We start from the raw sequence: 19,929 nt of genomic DNA, 5'->3' as shown, positions 1-19,929 counted from the left end.
CTTTTCTCTTCTACAATGACTCGCAAGAGAAATTGAACACAATATCTCTCTTTTTTTTTGAGATATATACAAGAGTTGTTACATTCTTGTACAGCCACTAGTACGCGTAGCGTTTCGGGCAGGTCCCTGGAATACGATCCCCGCCGCGAAGAATCGTTGTTACAACCAAGTACACATTTTACTGTTGAGTTAAACAGAGGCTACAGTTAAGGATTTGCGCCCAGTAAATCCTCCCTGGCCAGGATACGAACCCATGACAAAGCGCTCGCGAAACGCCAGGCGAATGTCTTACCACTACACCACGGAGACATGTAAATCCCGAGTAAATCCCAATCTTCGTAAATCCCAAGCGCTGCGCCTCCGGTTAGAGTTTGATCGTCAAAATAATTCGAGTAAGCTGGTGTACGCAGCCACACCGAGGGCAGAGCCACTTGCCAGGGCAGAGGGCGAGGCACTTCCTCTGTGACACACTCCTGCTGTTCACAGACACTTGCCAGGGCAGAGGGCGAGGCACTTCCTCTGTGACACACTCCTGCTGTTCACAGACACTTGCCAGGGCAGAGGGCGAGGCACTTCCTCTGTGGCACACTCCTGCTGTTCACAGACACTTGCCAGGGCAGAGGGCGAGGCACTTCCTCTGTGACACACTCCTACTGTCCACAGACACTTGCCAATATGGTCACTACAACACCCGCTGACAGGCCATCTGATATCTACCACTTACATGCACATACAAACGGGGTTCTACTGTGAACCTCATGAAGGTGTTAAGCTTGAGAACCCCCCCCCCCCCTTATCTTGGGGATGGGGGGCCAGTAGCAGCTTTCGTCCATATTGCTTTAAAAGTTTGGGTTTACGTCAAAATCTGAGATGTGGTGGTTAAGTAATAACAAAATGTGGTGATCTGTGGTGGAACAACCCTACTGTGGTGATCTGTGGTGGAACAGCCCCACTGTGGTGATCTGTGGTGGAACAACCCTACTGTGGTGATCTGTGGTGGAACAACCCTACTGTGGTGATCTGTGGTGGAACAGCCCCACTGTGGTGATCTGTGGTGGAACAACCCTACTGTGGTGATCTGTGGTGGAACAACCCCACTGTGGTGATCTGTGGTGGAACAACCCCACTGTGGTGATCTGTGGTGGAACAACCCTACTGTGGTGATCTGTGGTGGGACAACCCCACTGTGGTGATCTGTGGTTGAACAACCCCATTAAGAAGATAACAGTAGTTACCCAGACTTCGCTGCTTATTACAAAGGGGCCGCCATAACCCTTCAAGCTTCACGGCCCCACATATTGTAGGTCCGCCGGTGGGAACATGTGTGATCCGTGACACTTGTCAGTAACGCACTGATAACATGTGTGATCCGTGACACTTGTCAGTAATGCACTGATAACATGTGTCATATATGTACACATGTGGCTCCTCAAGCCCGCAAAGTGACCCAAATGATCCACAGACATGAATTACAGGACAGTGCGTCCAGGCGAGTCTCACAGTGACGATAGGGGCTACGGTGCCTCACACAGTGATGATAGGGGCTACGGTGCCTCACACAGTGATGATAGGGGCTACGGTGCCTCACACAATGACGATAGGGGCTACGGCGCCTCACACAATGACGATAGGGGCTACGGTGCCTCTCACAGTGACGATAGGGGCTACGGTGCCTCACACAGTGATGATAGGGGCTACGGTGCCTCACACAATGACGATAGGGGCTACGGTGCCTCACACAATGACGATAGGGGCTACGGTGCCTCACACAGTGACGATAGGGGCTACGGTGCCTCACACAGTGATGATAGGGGCTACGGTGCCTCACACATTGGCGATAGGGGCTACGGTGCCTCACACAGTGACGATAGGGGCTACGGTGCCTCTCACAGTGACGATAGGGGCTACGGTGCCTCACAGTGACGATAAGGGCTACGGTGCCTCTCCCAGTGACGATAGGGGCTACGGTGCCTCTCACAGTGATAATAGGGGCCGAATTATGGATTTAATTTTCACTTCATCACAGACGGTGCAGGCACAAATGACCAGACTGTCAACAGTCTTGGCGTTGTGAGGTGGAGTTGTTATGCTGTCTTCTGAAGACATTCAGACTAGTGACTTGTTTAGGGGTAACTCAGACGTCTAGGCAAGTGGCTTACTTTAAGAGTCCTTATAATACCGTCAAACTGGTGGCTTACGTGAGGAGGTCGTACTGCAGGAGGGAGTGGAGGTCGTGGTCGTACTGCAGGAGGGAGTGTAGGTCGTGGTCGTACTGCAGGAGGGAGTGTAGGTCGTGGTCGTACTGCAGGAGGGAGTGGAGGTCGTGGTCGTACTGCAGGAGGGAGTGTAGGTCGTGGTCGTACTGCAGGAGGGAGTGTAGGTCGTGGTCGTACTGCAGGAGGGAGTGGTCGTACTGCAGGAGGGAGTGGAGGTCGTGGTCGTACTGCAGGAGGGAGTGTAGGTCGTGGTCGTACTGCAGGAGGGAGTGTAGGTCGTGGTCGTACTGCAGGAGGGAGTGTAGGTCGTGGTCGTACTGCAGGAGGGAGTGTAGGTCGTGGTCGTACTGCAGGAGGGAGTGTAGGTCGTGGTCGTACTGCAGGAGGGAGTGTAGGTCGTGGTCGTACTGCAGGAGGGAGTGTAGGTCGTGGTCGTACTGCAGGAGGGAGTGGAGGGAGTGGTCATACTGCAGGAGGGAGTGTAGGTCGTGGTCGTACTGCAGGAGGGAGTGGAGGGAGTGGTCATACTGCAGGAGGGAGTGTAGGTCGTGGTCGTACTGCAGGAGGAAGTGGTCATACTGCAGGAGGGAGTGTAGGTCGTGGTCGTACTGCAGGAGGGAGTGGAGGTCGTGGTCGTACTGCAGGAGGGAGTGGAGGTCGTGGTCGTACTGCAGGAGGGAGTGGAGGGAGTGGTCGTACTGCAGGAGGGAGTGTAGGTCGTGGTCGTACTGCAGGAGGGAGTGGAGGGAGTGGTCATACTGTAGGAGGGAGTGTAGGTCGTGGTCGTACTGCAGGAGGGAGTGGTCATACTGCAGGAGGGAGTGTAGGTCGTGGTCGTACTGCAGGAGGGAGTGGAGGTCGTGGTCGTACTGCAGGAGGGAGTGTAGGTCATGGTCGTACTGCAGGAGGGAGTGTAGGTCGTGGTCGTACTGCAGGAGGGAGTGTAGGTCATGGTCGTACTGCAGGAGGGAGTGTAGGTCGTGGTCGTACTGCAGGAGGGAGTGGAGGGAGTGGTCATACTGCAGGAGGGAGTGTAGGTCATGGTCGTACTGCAGGAGGGAGTGTAGGTCGTGGTCGTACTGCAGGAGGGAGTGGAGGGAGTAGTCATACTGCAGGAGGGAGTGTAGGTCGTGGTCGTACTGCAGGAGGGAGTGGAGGGAGTGGTCATACTGCAGGAGCGAGTGTAGGTCATGGTCGTACTGCAGGAGGGAGTGTAGGTCGTGGTCGTACTGCAGGAGGGAGTGTAGGTCGTGGTCGTACTGCAGGAGGGAGTGGAGGGAGTGGTCATACTGCAGGAGGGAGTGTAGGTCATGGTCGTACTGCAGGAGGGAGTGTAGGTCGTGGTCGTACTGCAGGAGGGAGTGTAGGTCGTGGTCGTACTGCAGGAGGGAGTGGAGGGAGTGGTCATACTGCAGGAGGGAGTGGAGGGAGTGGTCATACTGCAGGAGGGAGTGTAGGTCATGGTCGTACTGCAGGAGGGAGTGTAGGTCGTGGTCGTACTGCAGGAGGGAGTGTAGGTCATGGTCGTACTACAGGAGGGAGTGTAGGTCGTGGTCGTACTGCAGGAGGGAGTGTAGGTCGTGGTCGTACTGCAGGAGGGAGTGGAGGGAGTGGTCATACTGCAGGAGGGAGTGTAGGTCATGGTCGTACTGCAGGAGGGAGTGTAGGTCGTGGTCGTACTGCAGGAGGGAGTGTAGGTCGTGGTCGTACTGCAGGAGGGAGTGTAGGTCGTGGTCGTACTGCAGGAGGGAGTGTAGGTCGTGGTCGTACTGCAGGAGGGAGTGGAGGTCGTGGTCGTACTGCAGGAGGGAGTGTAGGTCGTGGTCGTACTGCAGGAGGGAGTGGAGGTCGTGGTGCTGTCAGTTGCAGGTAATCCCGTGACTCTCATTTTCTGTCGAGTGCCTCAGCGCTACGGCCAGGTTGTGTCACCCCTTACCACCTCCCTCCCTCACTCCTCCCTCCCTCACTCACTCCTCCCTCCCTCACTCCTACCTCCCTTACTCACTCCCATCTTTCTACCTCCTGGTCTGTGATATACCTCCCCAACTTTGCCTACCTACCTCCATAGCGTTCCATCCTTCGTCCCCCTCTTACTTACCTCCCTCCTCACTCTCCTACCTGTCTCTACCTCCCTCCTCACTCTCCTACCTGTCTCTACCTCCCTCCTCACTCTCCTACCTGTCTCTACCTCCCTCCTCACTCTCCTACCTGTCTCTACCTCCCTCCTCACTCTCCTACCTGTCTCTACCTCCCTCCTCACTCTCCTACCTGTCTCTACCTCCCTCCTCACTCTCCTACCTGTCTCTACCTCCCTCCTCACTCTCCTACCTGTCTCTACCGTCTTCCTCACTCTCCTACCTGTCTCTACCTTCCTCACACCGACGTCTCTCCCAGCGTCCACCAGGCGACACCAGCCGCCTCCCTACACGCTGACAAACAGTCACCAATGCACACTACTCCAAGCGCTCGGCGGCTGTGTCAACAGAGACATCCCTCTACTGCCTCACAACTGGAATTCATGAGTTTAATGACTGCGATGTATGGCAGCGGTGGCGGTGAGGAGCCCGAGGGATGGCAGGCGGAGAGGCAGAGTCCGCCTCACTTGGTCAACACAGTCACGCTCACCGCACAGTTTACAACTTGCTTCTCCCAAGCGTGATATCTCCCTACCGTAAGACGCACCACTGAGTACACACATTTTACCACCAAACAATGTGCTGGAAGGAAAAGTAAGGAATGTCTCCAAGTGCTTCGTTTACTGGAGTTACTCAACAGTGTAACACTTTGGTGAGCTTGCAAGTTGTAATATATCATGGAGCCGGGAGCCAGCGTGCCCTCGCTTGTCTCATATTGTTGTTGACGGTCGTGTGTACCTCTTGATGCTCACGTCACCTTCGTCTCCTCTCGTCAATTGTCGTGGCTCTCTAGTTATGTTGTGCAGGCGTCCTGGTGTTGTCTTGACCTGCGCTCTGGTGTTGTCTTGACCTGCGCTCTGGTGTTGTCTTGACCTGCGCTCTGGTGTTGTCTTGACCTGCGCTCTGGTGTTGTCTTGACCTGCGCTCTGGTGTTGTCTTGACCTGCTCTCTGGTGTTGTCTTGACCTTCTCTCTGGTGTTGTCTTCACCTGCTCTCTGGTGTTGTCTTGACCTGCGCTCTGGTGTTGTCTTGACCTTCTCTCTGGTGTTGTCTTGACCTGCTCTCTGGTGTTGTCTTGACCTGCTCTCTGGTGTTGTCTTGACCTGCTCTCTGGTGTTGTCTTGACCTGCTCTCTGGTGTTGTCTTGACCTGCTCTCTGGTGTTGTCTTGAACTGCTCTCTGGTGTTGTCTTGACCTGCTCTCTGGTGTTGTCTTGACCTGCTCTCTGGTGTTGTCTTGACCTGCTCTCTGGTGTTGTCTTGACCTGCTCTCTGGTGTTGTCTTGACCTGCGCTCTGGTGTTGTCTTGACCTGCTCTCTGGTGTTGTCTTGACCTGCGCTCTGCTGTTGTCTTGACCTGCTCTCTGGTGTTGTCTTGACCTGCGCTCTGGTGTTGTCTTGACCTGCTCTCTGGTGTTGTCTTGACCTGCTCTCTGGTGTTGTCTTGACCTGCTCTCTGGTGTTGTCTTGACCTGCTCTCTGGTGTTGTCTTGACCTGCTCTCTGGTGTTGTCTTGACCTGCTCTCTGGTGTTGTCTTGACCTGCTCTCTGGCGTTGTCTTGACCTGCTTTCTGGTGTTGTCTTGACCTGCTCTCTGGTGTTGTCTTGACCTGCGCTCTGGTGTTGTCTTGACCTGCTCTCTGGTGTTGTCTTGACCTGCTCTCTGGTGTTGTCTTGACCTGCTCTCTGGTGTTGTCTTGACCTGCTCTCTGGTGTTGTCTTGACCTGCTCTCTGGTGTTGTCTTGACCTGCTCTCTGGTGTTGTCTTGACCTGCTCTCTGGTGTTGTCTTGACCTGCTCTCTGGTGTTGTCTTGACCTGCTCTCTGGTGTTGTCTTGACCTGCTCTCTGGTGTTGTCTTGACCTGCGCTCTGGTGTTGTCTTGACCTGCTCTCTGGTGTTGTCTTGACCTGCGCTCTGGTGTTGTCTTGACCTGCTCTCTGGTGATGTCTTGACCTGCGCTCTGGTGTTGTCTTGACCTGCTCTCTGGTGTTGTCTTGACCTGCTCTCTGGTGTTGTCTTGACCTGCGCTCTGGTGTTGTCTTGACCAGCTCTCTGGTATTGTCTTGACCTGCTCTCTGGTGTTGTCTTGACCTGCGCTCTGGTGTTGTCTTGACCTGCTCTCTGGTGTTGTCTTGACCTGCTCTCTGGTGTTGTCTTGACCTGCGCTCTGGTGTTGTCTTGACCTGCACCCTGGTGTTGTCTTGACCTGCTCTCTGGTGTTGTCTTGACCTGCGCTCTGGTGTTGTCTTGACCTGCTCTCTGGTGTTGTCTTGACCTGCTCTCTGGTGTTGTCTTGACCTGCGCTCTGGTGTTGTCTTGACCTGCTCTCTGGTGTTGTCTTGACCTGCGCTCTGGTGTTGTCTTGACCTGCTCTCTGGTGTTGTCTTGACCTGCGCTCTGGTGTTGTCTTGACCTGCTCTCTGGTGTTGTCTTGACCTGCTCTCTGGTGTTGTCTTGACCTGCGCTCTGGTGTTGTCTTGACCTGCTCTCTGGTGTTGTCTTGACCTGCGCTCTGGTGTTGTCTTGACCTGCTCTCTGGTGTTGTCTTGACCTGCTCTCTGGTGTTGTCTTGACCTGCGCTCTGGTGTTGTCTTGACCTGCACCCTGGTGTTGTCTTGACCTGCGCTCTGGTGTTGTCTTGACCTGCACCCTGGTGTTGTCTTGACCTGCGCTCTGGTGTTGTCTTGACCTGCACCCTGGTGTTGTCTTGACCTGCTCTCTGGTGTTGTCTTGACCTGCTCTCTGGCGTTGTCTTGACCTGCTCTCTGGTGTTGTCTTGACATGCTCTCTGGTGTTGTCTTGACCTGCTCTCTGGTGTTGTCTTGACCTGCTCTCTGGTGTTGTCTTGACCTGCGCTCTGGTGTTGTCTTGACCTGCTCTCTGGTGTTGTCTTGACCTGCGCTCTGCTGTTGTCTTGACCTGCTCTCTGGTGTTGTCTTGACCTGCGCTCTGGTGTTGTCTTGACCTGCTCTCTGGTGTTGTCTTGACCTGCTCTCTGGTGTTGTCTTGACCTGCTCTCTGGTGTTGTCTTGACCTGCTCTCTGGTGTTGTCTTGACCTGCTCTCTGGTGTTGTCTTGACCTGCTCTCTGGTGTTGTCTTGACCTGCTCTCTGGTGTTGTCTTGACCTGCTCTCTGGTGTTGTCTTGACCTGCGCTCTGGTGTTGTCTTGACCTGCTCTCTGGTGTTGTCTTGACCTGCTCTCTGGTGTTGTCTTGACCTGCTCTCTGGTGTTGTCTTGACCTGCTCTCTGGTGTTGTCTTGACCTGCTCTCTGGTGTTGTCTTGACCTGCTCTCTGGTGTTGTCTTGACCTGCTCTCTGGTGTTGTCTTGACCTGCGCTCTGGTGTTGTCTTGACCTGCTCTCTGGTGTTGTCTTGACCTGCTCTCTGGTGTTGTCTTGACCTGCTCTCTGGTGTTGTCTTGACCTGCGCTCTGGTGTTGTCTTGACCTGCTCTCTGGTGTTGTCTTGACCTGCTCTCTGGTGTTGTCTTGACCTGCTCTCTGGTGTTGTCTTGACCTGCTCTCTGGTGTTGTCTTGACCTGCTCTCTGGTGTTGTCTTGACCTGCTCTCTGGTGTTGTCTTGACCTGCTCTCTGGTGTTGTCTTGACCTGCGCTCTGGTGTTGTCTTGACCTGCTCTCTGGTGTTGTCTTGACCTGCGCTCTGGTGTTGTCTTGACCTGCTCTCTGGTGTTGTCTTGACCTGCTCTCTGGTGTTGTCTTGACCTGCTCTCTGGTGTTGTCTTGACCTGCTCTCTGGTGTTGTCTTGACCTGCGCTCTGGTGTTGTCTTGACCTGCTCTCTGGTGTTGTCTTGACCTGCGCTCTGGTGTTGTCTTGACCTGCGCTCTGGTGTTGTCTTGACCTGCGCTCTGGTGTTGTCTTGACCTGCTCTCTGGTGTTGTCTTGACCTGCACCCTGGTGTTGTCTTGACCTGCTCTCTGGTGTTGTCTTGACCTGCTCTCTGGTGTTGTCTTGACCTGCTCTCTGGTGTTGTCTTGACCTGCTCTCTGGTGTTGTCTTGACCTGCTCTCTGGTGTTGTCTTGACCTGCGCTCTGGTGTTGTCTTGACCTGCTCTCTGGTGTTGTCTTGACCTGCGCTCTGGTGTTGTCTTGACCTGCACTCTGGTGTTGTCTTGACCTGCGCTCTGGTGTTGTCTTGACCTGCCCCCTGGTGTTGTCTTGACCTGCTCTCTGGTGTTGTCTTGACCTGCACCCTGGTGTTGTCTTGACCTGCGCTCTGGTGTTGTCTTGACCTGCTCTCTGGTGTTGTCTTGACCTGCGCTCTGGTGTTGTCTTGACCTGCTCTCTGGTGTTGTCTTGACCTGCTCTCTGGTGTTGTCTTGACCTGCACCCTGGTGTTGTCTTGACCTGCCTCTCTGGTGTTGTCTTGACCTGCTCTCTGGTGTTGTCTTGACCTGCTCTCTGGTGTTGTCTTGACCTGCTCTCTGGTGTTGTCTTGACCTGCTCTCTGGTGTTGTCTTGACCTGCTCTCTGGTGTTGTCTTGACCTGCACCTCTGTGTTGTCTTGACCTGCGTCTCTGGTGTTGTCTTGACCTGCTCTCTGGTGTTGTCTTGACCTGCTCTCTGGTGTTGTCTTGACCTGCACCCTGGTGTTGTCTTGACCTGCGCTCTGGTGTTGTCTTGACCTGCTCTCTGGTGTTGTCTTGACCTGCTCTCTGGTGTTGTCTTGACCTGCTCTCTGGTGTTGTCTTGACCTGCGCTCTGGTGTTGTCTTGACCTGCACTCTGGTGTTGTCTTGACCTGCTCTCTGGTGTTGTCTTGACCTGCTCTCTGGTGTTGTCTTGACCTGCGCTCTGGTGTTGTCTTGACCTGCACCTCTGGTGTTGTCTTGACCTGCTCTCTGGTGTTGTCTTGACCTGCTCTCTGGTGTTGTCTTGACCTGCGCTCTGGTGTTGTCTTGACCTGCGCTCTGGTGTTGTCTTGACCTGCACCCTGGTGTTGTCTTGACCTGCTCTCTGGTGTTGTCTTGACCTGCACCCTGGTGTTGTCTTGACCTGCGCTCTGGTGTTGTCTTGACCTGCTCTCTGGTGTTGTCTTGACCTGCTCTCTGGTGTTGTCTTGACCTGCTCTCTGGTGTTGTCTTGACCTGCTCTCTGGTGTTGTCTTGACCTGCTCTCTGGTGTTGTCTTGACCTGCGCTCTGGTGTTGTCTTGACCTGCTCTCTGGTGTTGTCTTGACCTGCTCTCTGGTGTTGTCTTGACCTGCACTCTGGTGTTGTCTTGACCTGCACCCTGGTGTTGTCTTGACCTGCGCTCTGGTGTTGTCTTGACCTGCTCCTCTGGTGTTGTCTTGACCTGCTCTCTGGTGTTGTCTTGACCTGCCTCTTGGTGTTGTCTTGACCTGCTCTCTGGTGTTGTCTTGACCTGCGCTCTGGTGTTGTCTTGACCTGCTCTCTGGTGTTGTCTTGACCTGCTCTCTGGTGTTGTCTTGACCTGCTCCCTGGTGTTGTCTTGACCTGCACCTCTGGTGTTGTCTTGACCTGCGCTCTGGTGTTGTCTTGACCTGCTCTCTGGTGTTGTCTTGACCTGCTCTCTGGTGTTGTCTTGACCTGCACCCTGGTGTTGTCTTGACCTGCTCTCTGGTGTTGTCTTGACCTGCGCTCTGGTGTTGTCTTGACCTGCGCTCTGGTGTTGTCTTGACCTGCGCTCTGGTGTTGTCTTGACCTGCTCTCTGGTGTTGTCTTGACCTGCACCCTGGTGTTGTCTTGACCTGCTCTCTGGTGTGTCTTGACCTGCTCTCTGGTGTTGTCTTGACCTGCTCTCTGGTGTTGTCTTGACCTGCTCTCTGGTGTTGTCTTGACCTGCTCTCTGGTGTGTCTTGACCTGCTCTCTGGTGTTGTCTTGACCTGATCTCTGGTGTTGTCTTGACCTGCTCTCTGGTGTTGTCTTGACCTGCTCTCTGGTGTTGTCTTGACCTGCTCTCTGGTGTTGTCTTGACCTGCACCCTGGTGTTGTCTTGACCTGCACCCTGGTGTTGTCTTGACCTGCGCTCTGGTGTTGTCTTGACCTGCCCCCCTGGTGTTGTCTTGACCTGCTCTCTGGTGTTGTCTTGACCTGCACCCTGGTGTTGTCTTGACCTGCACCCTGGTGTTGTCTTGACCTGCGCTCTGGTGTTGTCATGACCTGCTCTCTGGTGTTGTCTTGACCTGCTCTCTGGTGTTGTCTTGACCTGCACCCTGGTGTTGTCTTGACCTGCACCCTGGTGTTGTCTTGACCTGCTCTCTGGTGTTGTCTTGACCTGCTCTCTGGTGTTGTCTTGACCTGCTCTCTGGTGTTGTCTTGACCTGCACCCTGGTGTTGTCTTGACCTGCTCTCTGGTGTTGTCTTGACCTGCGCTCTCGTGTTGTCTTGACCTGCTCTCTAGTGTTGTCTTGACCTGCTCTCTGGTGTTGTCTTGACCTGCACCCTGGTCTTGTCTTGACCTGCACCCTGGTGTTGTCTTGACCTGCTCTCTGGTGTTGTCTTGACCTGCACCCTGGTGTTGTCTTGACCTGCGCTCTGGTGTTGTCTTGACCTGCGCTCTGGTGTTGTCTTGACCTGCGCTCTGGTGTTGTCTTGACCTGCTCTCTGGTGTTGTCTTGACCTGCACCCTGGTGTTGTCTTGACCTGCGCTCTGGTGTTGTCTTGACCTGCTCTCTGGTGTTGTCTTGACCTGTACCCTGGTGTTGTCTTGACCTGCTCTCTGGTGTTGTCTTGACCTGCTCTCTTGTGTTGTCTTGACCTGCTCTCTGGTGTTGTCTTGACCTGCACCCTGGTGTTGTCTTGACCTGCTCTCTGGTGTTGTCTTGACCTGCGCTCTGGTGTTGTCTTGACCAGCTCTCTGGTATTGTCTTGACCTGCTCTCTGGTGTTGTCTTGACCTGCGCTCTGGTGTTGTCTTGACCTGCTCTCTGGTGTTGTCTTGACCTGCTCTCTGGTGTTGTCTTGACCTGCGCTCTGGTGTTGTCTTGACCTGCACCCTGGTGTTGTCTTGACCTGCTCTCTGGTGTTGTCTTGACCTGCGCTCTGGTGTTGTCTTGACCTGCTCTCTGGTGTTGTCTTGACCTGCTCTCTGGTGTTGTCCTTGACCTGCTCTCTGGTGTTGTCTTGACCTGCTCTCTGGTGTTGTCTTGACCTGCGCTCTGGTGTTTGTCTTGACCTGCTCTCTGGTGTTGTCTTGACCTGCGCTCTGGTGTTGTCTTGACCTCTCTCTGGTGTGTCTTGACCTGCCTCTCTGGTGTTGTCTTGACCATGCGCTCTGGTGTGGTCCTGGACCTGCTCTCTGGTGTTGTCTTGACCTGCGCTCTGGTGTTGTCTTGACCTGCTCTCTGGTGTTGTCTTGACCTGCTCTCTGGTGTTGTCTTGACCTGCGCTCTGGTGTTGTCTGACCTGCACCCTGGTGTTGTCTTGACCTGCGCTCTGGTGTTGTCTTGACATGCACCCTGGTGTTGTCTTGACCTGCGCTCTGGTGTTGTCTTGACCTGCACCTGGTGTTTGTCTTGACCTGCTCTCTGGTGTTGTCTTGACCTGCTCTCTGGCGTTGTCTTGACCTGCTCTCTGGTGTTGTCTTGACATGCTCTCTGGTGTTGTCTTGACCTGCTCTCTGGTGTTGTCTTGACCTGCTCTCTGGTGTTGTCTTGACCTGCTCTCTGGTGTTGTCTTGACCTGCACCCTGGTGTTGTCTTGACCTGCGCTCTGCTGTTGTCTTGATCTGCTCTCTGGTGTTGTCTTGACCTGCTCTCTGGTGTTGTCTTGACCTGCTCTCTGGTGTTGTCTTGACCTGCTCTCTGGTGTTGTCTTGACCTGCTCTCTGGTGTTGTCTTGACCTGCTCTCTGGTGTTGTCTTGACCTGCTCTCTGGTGTTGTCTTGACCTGCTCTCTGGTGTTGTCTTGACCTGCTCTCTGGTGTTGTCTTGACCTGCTCTCTGGTGTTGTCTTGACCTGCGCTCTGGTGTTGTCTTGACCTACTCTCTGGTGTTGTCTTGACCTGCACCTCTGGTGTTGTCTTGACCTGCTCTCTGGTGTTGTCTTGACCTGCTCTCTGGTGTTGTCTTGACCTGCTCTCTGGTGTTGTCTTGACCTGCTCTCTGGTGTTGTCTTGACCTGCGCTCTGGTGTTGTCTTGACCTGCTCTCTGGTGTTGTCTTGACCTGCTCTCTGGTGTTGTCTTGACCTGCGCTCTGGTGTTGTCTTGACCTGCGCTCTGGTGTTGTCTTGACCTGCTCTCTGGTGTTGTCTTGACCTGCGCTCTGGTGTTGTCTTGACCTACTCTCTGGTGATGTCTTGACCTGCGCTCTGGTGTTGTCTTGACCTGCTCTCTGGTGTTGTCTTGACCTGCTCTCTGGTGTTGTCTTGACCTGCGCTCTGGTGTTGTCTTGACCTGCTCTCTGGTGTTGTCTTGACCTGCTCTCTGGTGTTGTCTTGACCTGCGCTCTGGTGTTGTCTTGACCTGCTCTCTGGTGTTGTCTTGACCTGCGCTCTGGTGTTGTCTTGACCTGCTCTCTGGTGTTGTCTTGACCTGCTCTCTGGTGTTGTCTTGACCTGCGCTTTGGTGTTGTCTTGACCTGCTCTCTGGTGTTGTCTTGACCTGCGCTCTGGTGTTGTCTTGACCTGCTCTCTGGTGTTGTCTTGACCTGCGCTCTGGTGTTGTCTTGACCTGCGCTCTGGTGTTGTCTTGACCTGCGCTCTGGTGTTGTCTTGACCTGCTCTCTGGTGTTGTCTTGACCTGCACCCTGGTGTTGTCTTGACCTGCTCTCTGGTGTTGTCTTGACCTGCTCTCTGGTGTTGTCTTGACCTGCTCTCTGGTGTTGTCTTGACCTGCTCTCTGGTGTTGTCTTGACCTGCTCTCTGGTGTTGTCTTGACCTGCGCTCTGGTGTTGTCTTAACCTGCTCTCTGGTGTTGTCTTGACCTGCGCTCTGGTGTTGTCTTGACTTGCGCTCTGGTGTTGTCTTGACCTGCGCTCTGGTGTTGTCTTGACCTGCCCCCTGGTGTTGTCTTGACCTGCTCTCTGGTGTTGTCTTCACCTGCACCCTGGTGTTGTCTTGACATGCGCTCTGGTGTTGTCTTGACCTGCGCTCTGGTGTTGTCTTGACCTGCGCTCTGGTGTTGTCTTGACCTGCGCTCTGATGTTATCTTGACCTGCTCTCTGGTGTTGTCTTGACCTGCACCCTGGTGTTGTCTTGACCTGCTCTCTGGTGTTGTCTTGACCTGCTCTCTGGTGTTGTCTTGACCTGCTCTCTGGTGTTGTCTTGACCTGCGCTCTGGTGTTGTCTTGACCTGCTCTCTGGTGTTGTCTTGACCTGCTCTCTGGTGTTGTCTTGACCTGCACCCTTGTGTTGTCTTGACCTGCGTTCTTGTGTTGTCTTGACCTGCTCTCTGGTGTTGTCTTGACCTGCTCTCTGGTGTTGTCTTGACCTGCACCCTTGTGTTGTCTTGACCTGCGCTCTTGTGTTGTCTTGACCTGCGCTCTGGTGTTGTCTTGACCTGCTCTCTGGTGTTGTCTTGACCTGCTCTCTGGTGTTGTCTTGACCTGCGCTCTGGTGTTGTCTTGACCTGCACCCTGGTGTTGTCTTGACCTGCTCTCTGGTGTTGTGTTGACCTGCACCCTGGTGTTGTCTTGACCTGCGCTCTGGTGTTGTCTTGATCTGCACCCTGGTGTTGTCTTGACCTGCTCTCTGGTGTTGTCTTGACCTGCACCCTGGTGTTGTCTTGACCTGCGCTCTGGTGTTGTCTTGATCTGCTCTCTGGTGTTGTCTTGACCTGCTCTCTGGTGTTGTCTTGACCTGCTCTCTGGTGTTGTCTTGACCTGCTCTCTGGTGTTGTCTTGACCTGCTCTCTGGTGTTGTCTTGACCTGCTCTCTGGTGTTGTCTTGACCTGCTCTCTGGTGTTGTCTTGACCTGCTCTCTGGTGTTGTCTTGACCTGCTCTCTGGTGTTGTCTTGACCTGCTCTCTGGTGTTGTCTTGACCTGCGCTCTGGTGTTGTCTTGACCTGCTCTCTGGTGTTGTCTTGACCTGCGCTCTGGTGTTGTCTTGACCTACTCTCTGGTGATGTCTTGACCTGCGCTCTGGTGTTGTCTTGACCTGCTCTCTGGTGTTGTCTTGACCTGCTCTCTGGTGTTGTCTTGACCTGCGCTCTGGTGTTGTCTTGACCTGCTCTCTGGTGTTGTCTTGACCTGCTCTCTGGTGTTGTCTTGACCTGCGCTCTGGTGTTGTCTTGACCTGCTCTCTGGTGTTGTCTTGACCTGCGCTCTGGTGTTGTCTTGACCTGCTCTCTGGTGTTGTCTTGACCTGCTCTCTGGTGTTGTCTTGACCTGCGCTTTGGTGTTGTCTTGACCTGCTCTCTGGTGTTGTCTTGACCTGCGCTCTGGTGTTGTCTTGACCTGCTCTCTGGTGTTGTCTTGACCTGCGCTCTGGTGTTGTCTTGACCTGCGCTCTGGTGTTGTCTTGACCTGCGCTCTGGTGTTGTCTTGACCTGCTCTCTGGTGTTGTCTTGACCTGCACCCTGGTGTTGTCTTGACCTGCTCTCTGGTGTTGTCTTGACCTGCTCTCTGGTGTTGTCTTGACCTGCTCTCTGGTGTTGTCTTGACCTGCTCTCTGGTAGTTTGTCTTGACCTGCCTCTCTGGTGTTGTACTTGACCTGCGCTCTGGTGTTGTCTAACCTGCTCTCTGTGTTGTCTTGACCTGCGCTCTGGTGTTGTCTTGACTTGCGCTCTGGTGTTGTCCTTAGACCTGCGCTCTAGGTGTTGTCTTGACCTGCCCCCTGGTGTTGTCTGACCTGCCTCATTGGTGTTGTCTCACCCTGCACCCTGGTGTTGTCTTGACATGCGCTCTGGTGTTGTCTTGACCTGCGCTCTGGTGTCTTGTCTTTGACCTGCGCTCCTGGTGTTGTCTTGACCTGCGCTCTGATGTTATCTTGACCTGCTCTCCTTTGGTGTTGTCTTGACCTGCACCCTGGTGTTGTCTTGACCTGCTCTCCTGGTGTTGTCTTGACCTGCTCTCTGGTGTTGTCTTGACCTGCTCTCTGGTGTTTGTCTTGACCTGCGCTCTGGTGTTGTCTTGACCTGCTCTCATGAGTGTTGTCTTGACCTGCTCTCTGGTGTTGTCTTGACCTGCACCCTTGTGTTAGTCTTGACCTGCGTTCTTGTGTTGTCTTGACCTGCTCTCTGGTGTTGTCTTGACCTGCTCTCTGGTGTTGTCTTGACCTGCACCCTTGGTGTTGTCTTGACCTGCGCTCTTGTGTTGTCTTGACCTGGCCTCTGGTGTTGTCTTGACCTGCTCTCTGGTGTTGTCTTGACCTGCTCTCTGGTGTTGTCTTGACCTGCGCTCTGGTGTTGTCCTTGACCTGCACCCTGGTGTTGTCTGACCTGCTCTCTGGTGTTGTTTTGACCTGCACCTCTGGTGTTGTCTTGACCTGCGCTCTGGTGTTGTCTTGATCTGCTCTCCTGGTGTTGTCTTGACCTGCTCTCTGGTGTTGTCTTGACCTGCGCTCTGGTGTTGTCTTGACCTGCGCTCTGGTGTTGTCTTGACCTGCTCTCTGGTGTTGTCTTGACCTGCTCTCTGGTGTTGTCTTGACCTGCTCTCTGGTGTTGTCTTGACCTGCACCTCTGGTGTTGTCTTGACCTGCTCTCTGGTGTTGTCTTGACCTGCTCTCTGGTGTTGTCTTGACCTGCGCTCTGGTGTTGTATTGACCTGCTCTCTGGTGTTGTCTTGACCTGCGCTCTGGTGTTGTCTTGACCTGCTCTCTGGTGTTGTCTTGACCTGCGCTCTGGTGTTTGTCTTGACCTGCGCTCTGGTGTTGTCTTGACCTGCTCTCTGGTGTTGTCTTGACCTGCACCCTGGTGTTGTCTTGACCTGCTCTCTGGTGTTGTCTTGACCTGCTCTCTGTGTTGTCTTGACCTGCTCTCTGGTGTTGTCTTGACCCTGCCTCTCTGGCGTGTTGTCTTGACCTGCATTCCTGTGTGTTGTCCTTGACCTGCTCTCTGGTGTTGTCTTGACCGCTGCCGCTCTGGTGTTGTCTTTGACCCTGCTCTCTGGTGTTGTCTTGACCCTGCTCTCTGTGTTGTACTAGGACCTGCTCTCTGGTGTTGTCTTGACCTGCATCGTCTGGTGTTGTCTTGACCTGCTACGCCTGGTGTTGTCCTTGACCTGCTCTCTTGGTGTTGTCTTGACCTGCCGCTCTGGTGTTGTCTTGACCTGCTCTCTGGTGTTGTCTTGACCTGCTCTCTGGTGTTGTCTTGACCTGCTCTCTGGTGTTGTCTTGACCTGCGCTCTGGTGTTGTCTTGACCTGCGCTCTGGTGTTGTCTTGACCTGCGCTCGGTGTTTGTCTTGACCTGCTCTCTGGTGTTGTCCTTGACCTGCAGCTACTGGTGTTTGTCTTGACCGGCTCTCTGGTGTTGTTGACCTGCGCCTCTGGTGTTGTCTTGACCTGCACCCTGGTGTTGTCTTGACCTGCGCTCTGGTGTTGTCTTGGACCTGCTCTCGGTGTTGTCTTGACATGCTCTACTGTGGTGTTGTCTTGACCTGATCCTCTGGTGTTGTCTTGGACCTGCGCTCTGGTGTTGTCCTGTTGACATGCTCTCTGGTGTTGGCTTGACCTGCTCTCTGTTGTTGTCTTGGACCTGCATCCTCGGGGTGTGTCTTGACCTGCAGCTCTGGTGTTGTCTTGACCTGCGCTCTGGTGTTGTCTTGACCTGCCCTCTGGTGTTGTCTTGGACCTGCTCTCTGGTGTTGTCTTGACCTGCACCCTGGTTGTTGTCTTGACCTGCACCCTGGTGTTGTCTTGACCTGCGCTCTGGTGTGGTTCATGACCTGCTCTCTGGTGTTGTCTTGACCTGCTCTCTGTGTTGTCTTGACCTGCACCTGGTGTTGTCTTGACCTGCACTCTGGTGTTGTCTTGACCTGCTCTCTGGTGTTGTCTTGACCTGGCTCTCTGGGTGTTGTCTTGACCTGCTCTCTGGTGTTGTCTTGACCTGCGCCCTGGTGTTGTCTTGACCTGCTCTCTGGTGTTGTCCTTGACCTGCGCTCTGGTGTTGTCTTGACCTGCTCATCTAGGTGTTGTCTTGACCTGCTCTCTGGTGTTGTCTTGACCTGCCCTCTGGTGTTGTCTTGACCTGCACCCTGGTGTTGTCTGACCTGCTCTCTGGTGTTGTCTTGACCTGCACTCTGGTGTTGTCTTGACCTGCGCTCTGGTGTTGTCTTGACCTGCAGCTCTGGTGTTGTCTTGACCTGCGCTCTGGTGTTGTCTTGACCTGCTCTCTGGTGTTGTCTTGACCTGCACCCTGGTGTTGTCTTGACCTGCGCTCTGGTGTTTGTCTTGACCTGCTCTCTGGTGTTGTCTTGACCTGCTACCTGGTGTTGTCTTGACCTGCTCTCTGGTGTTGTCTTGACCTGCTCTCTTGGGTTGTCTTGACCTGCTCTTGGTGTTGTCTTGACCTGCACCCTGGTGTTGTCTTGACCTGCTCTCTGGTGTTGTCTTGACCTGCGCTCTGGTGTTGTCTTGACCATGCTCTCTGGTGTTGTCTTGACCTGCGCTCTGGTGTTGTCTTGACCTGCGCTCTGGTGTTGTCTTGACCTGCTCTCTGGTGTTGTCTTGACCTGCTCTCTGGTGTTGTCTTGACCTGCACGCTCTGGTGTTGTCTTGACCTGCACCCTGGTGTTGTCTTGACCTGCTCTCTGGTGTTGTCTTGACCTGCGCTCTGGTGTTGTCTTGACCTGCTACTCTGGTGTTGTCTTGACCTGCTCTCTGGTGTTGTCTTGACCTGCGCTCTGGTGTTGTCTTGACCTGCTCTCTGGTGTTGTCTGACCTGCGCTCTGGTGTTGTCTTGACCTGCTCTCTGGTGTTGTCTTGACCTGCGCTCTGGTGTTGTCTTGACCTGCTCTCTGGTGTTGTCTTGACCTGCTCTCTGGTGTTGTCTTGACCTGCGCTCTGGTGTTGTCTTGACCTGCTCTCTGGTGTTGTCTTGACCTGCGCTCTGGTGTTGTCTTGACCTGCTCTCTGGTGTTGTCTTGACCTGCTCTCTGTTGTTGTCTTGACCTGCGCTCTGGTGTTGTCTTGACCTGCAACCCTGGTGTTGTCTTGACCTGCGCTCTGGTGTTGTCTTGACCTGCACCCTGGTGTTGTCCTTGACCTGCGCTCTGGTGTTGTCTTGACCTGCACCCTGGTGTTGTCTTGACCTGCTCTCTGGTGTTGTCTTGACCTGCTCTCTGCGTGTGTCTTGACCTTGCTCTCTGGTGTTGTCTTGACATGCTCTCTGGTGTTGTCTTGACCTGCCTCTCTGGTGTTTGTCTTGACCTGCTCTCTGGTGTTGTCTTGACCTGCTCTCTGGTGTTGTCTTGACCTGCTCTCTGGTGTTGTCTTGACCTGCGCTCTGGCTGTTGTCTTGACCTGCTCTCTGGTGTTGTCTTGACCTGCGCTCTGGTGTTGTCTTGACCTACTTCTGGTGTTGTCCTTGACCTGCTCTCTGGTGTTGTCTTGACCTGCTCTCTGGTGTTGTCTTGACCATGCTCTCTGGTGTTGTCTTGACCTGCGCTCTGTGTTTTCTTGACTTGCTCTCTGGTGTTGTCTTGACCTGCTCTCTGGTGTGTCTTGACTGCCTGTGTTGTCTTGACCTGCGCTCTGGTGTTGTCTTGACCTGCGATCTGGTGTTGTCTTGAACTGCCTCTCTGGTGTTGTCTTGACCTGCTCTCTGGTGTTGTCTTGACCTGCTCTCTGGTGTTGTCTTGACCTGCTCTCTGGTGTTGATCTTGACCTGCGCTCTGGTGTTGTCTTGACCTGCTCTCTGGTGTTGTCTTGACCTGCTCTCTGGTGTTGTCTTTGACCTGCTCTCTGGTGTTGTCTTGACCTGCTCTCTGGTGTTGTCTTGACCTGCTCTCTGGTGTTGTCTTGACCTGCGCTCTGGTGTTGTCTTGACCTGCTCTCTGGTGTTGTCTTGACCTGCGACCTCTGGTGTTGTCTTGACCTACTCTCTGGTGTTGTCTTGACCTGCGCTCTGGTGTTGTCTTGACCTGCTCTCTGGTGTTGTCTTGACCTGCTCTCTGGTGTTGTCTTGACCTGCTCTCTGGTGTTGTCTTGACCTGCTCTCTGGTGTTGTCTTGACCTGCTCTCTGGTGTTGTCTTGACCTGCGCTCTGGTGTTGTCTTGACCTGCTCTCTGGTGTTGTCTTGACCTGCACTCTGGTGTTGTCTTGACCTGCTCTCTGGTGTTTGTCTTGACCTGCTCTCTGGTGTTGTCTGACCTGCGCCTTTGGTGTTGTCTTGACTGCTCTCTGGTGTTGTCTTGACCCTGCGCTCTGGTGTTGTCTTGACCTGCTCTCTGGTGTTGTCTGACCTGCGCTCTGGTGTTGTCTTGACCCTGCGCTCTGGTGTTGTCTTGACCTGCGCTCTGGTGTTGTCTTGACCTGCTCTCTGGTGTTGTCTTGACCTGCACCCTGGTGTTGTCTTGACCTGCTCTCTGGTGTTGTCTTGACCTGCTCTCTGGTGTTGTCTTGACCTGCTCTCTGGTGTTGTCTTGACCTGCTCTCTGGTGTTGTCTTGACCTGCTCTCTGGTGTTGTCTTGGACCTGCGCTCCTGGTGTTGTCT

At 54.0% G+C, this 19,929-nt stretch overlaps 1 protein-coding gene across 2 annotated transcripts in view; it reads left to right on the top strand.

Annotated features, from left to right (window-relative positions):
• The window catches only part of LOC123757603 (uncharacterized), a 278,070-nt gene that overhangs the window by 154,188 nt on the left and 103,953 nt on the right, over window positions 1-19,929 (top strand). The window lies entirely within an intron of this gene.

This window comes from Procambarus clarkii, chromosome 22, assembly GCF_040958095.1.
Source record: "Procambarus clarkii isolate CNS0578487 chromosome 22, FALCON_Pclarkii_2.0, whole genome shotgun sequence".
Taxonomy (NCBI): domain Eukaryota; kingdom Metazoa; phylum Arthropoda; class Malacostraca; order Decapoda; family Cambaridae; genus Procambarus; species Procambarus clarkii.
Note: the sequence above shows the minus strand (reverse complement) of the source record. Positions and strands in the feature narration are given on the sequence as shown.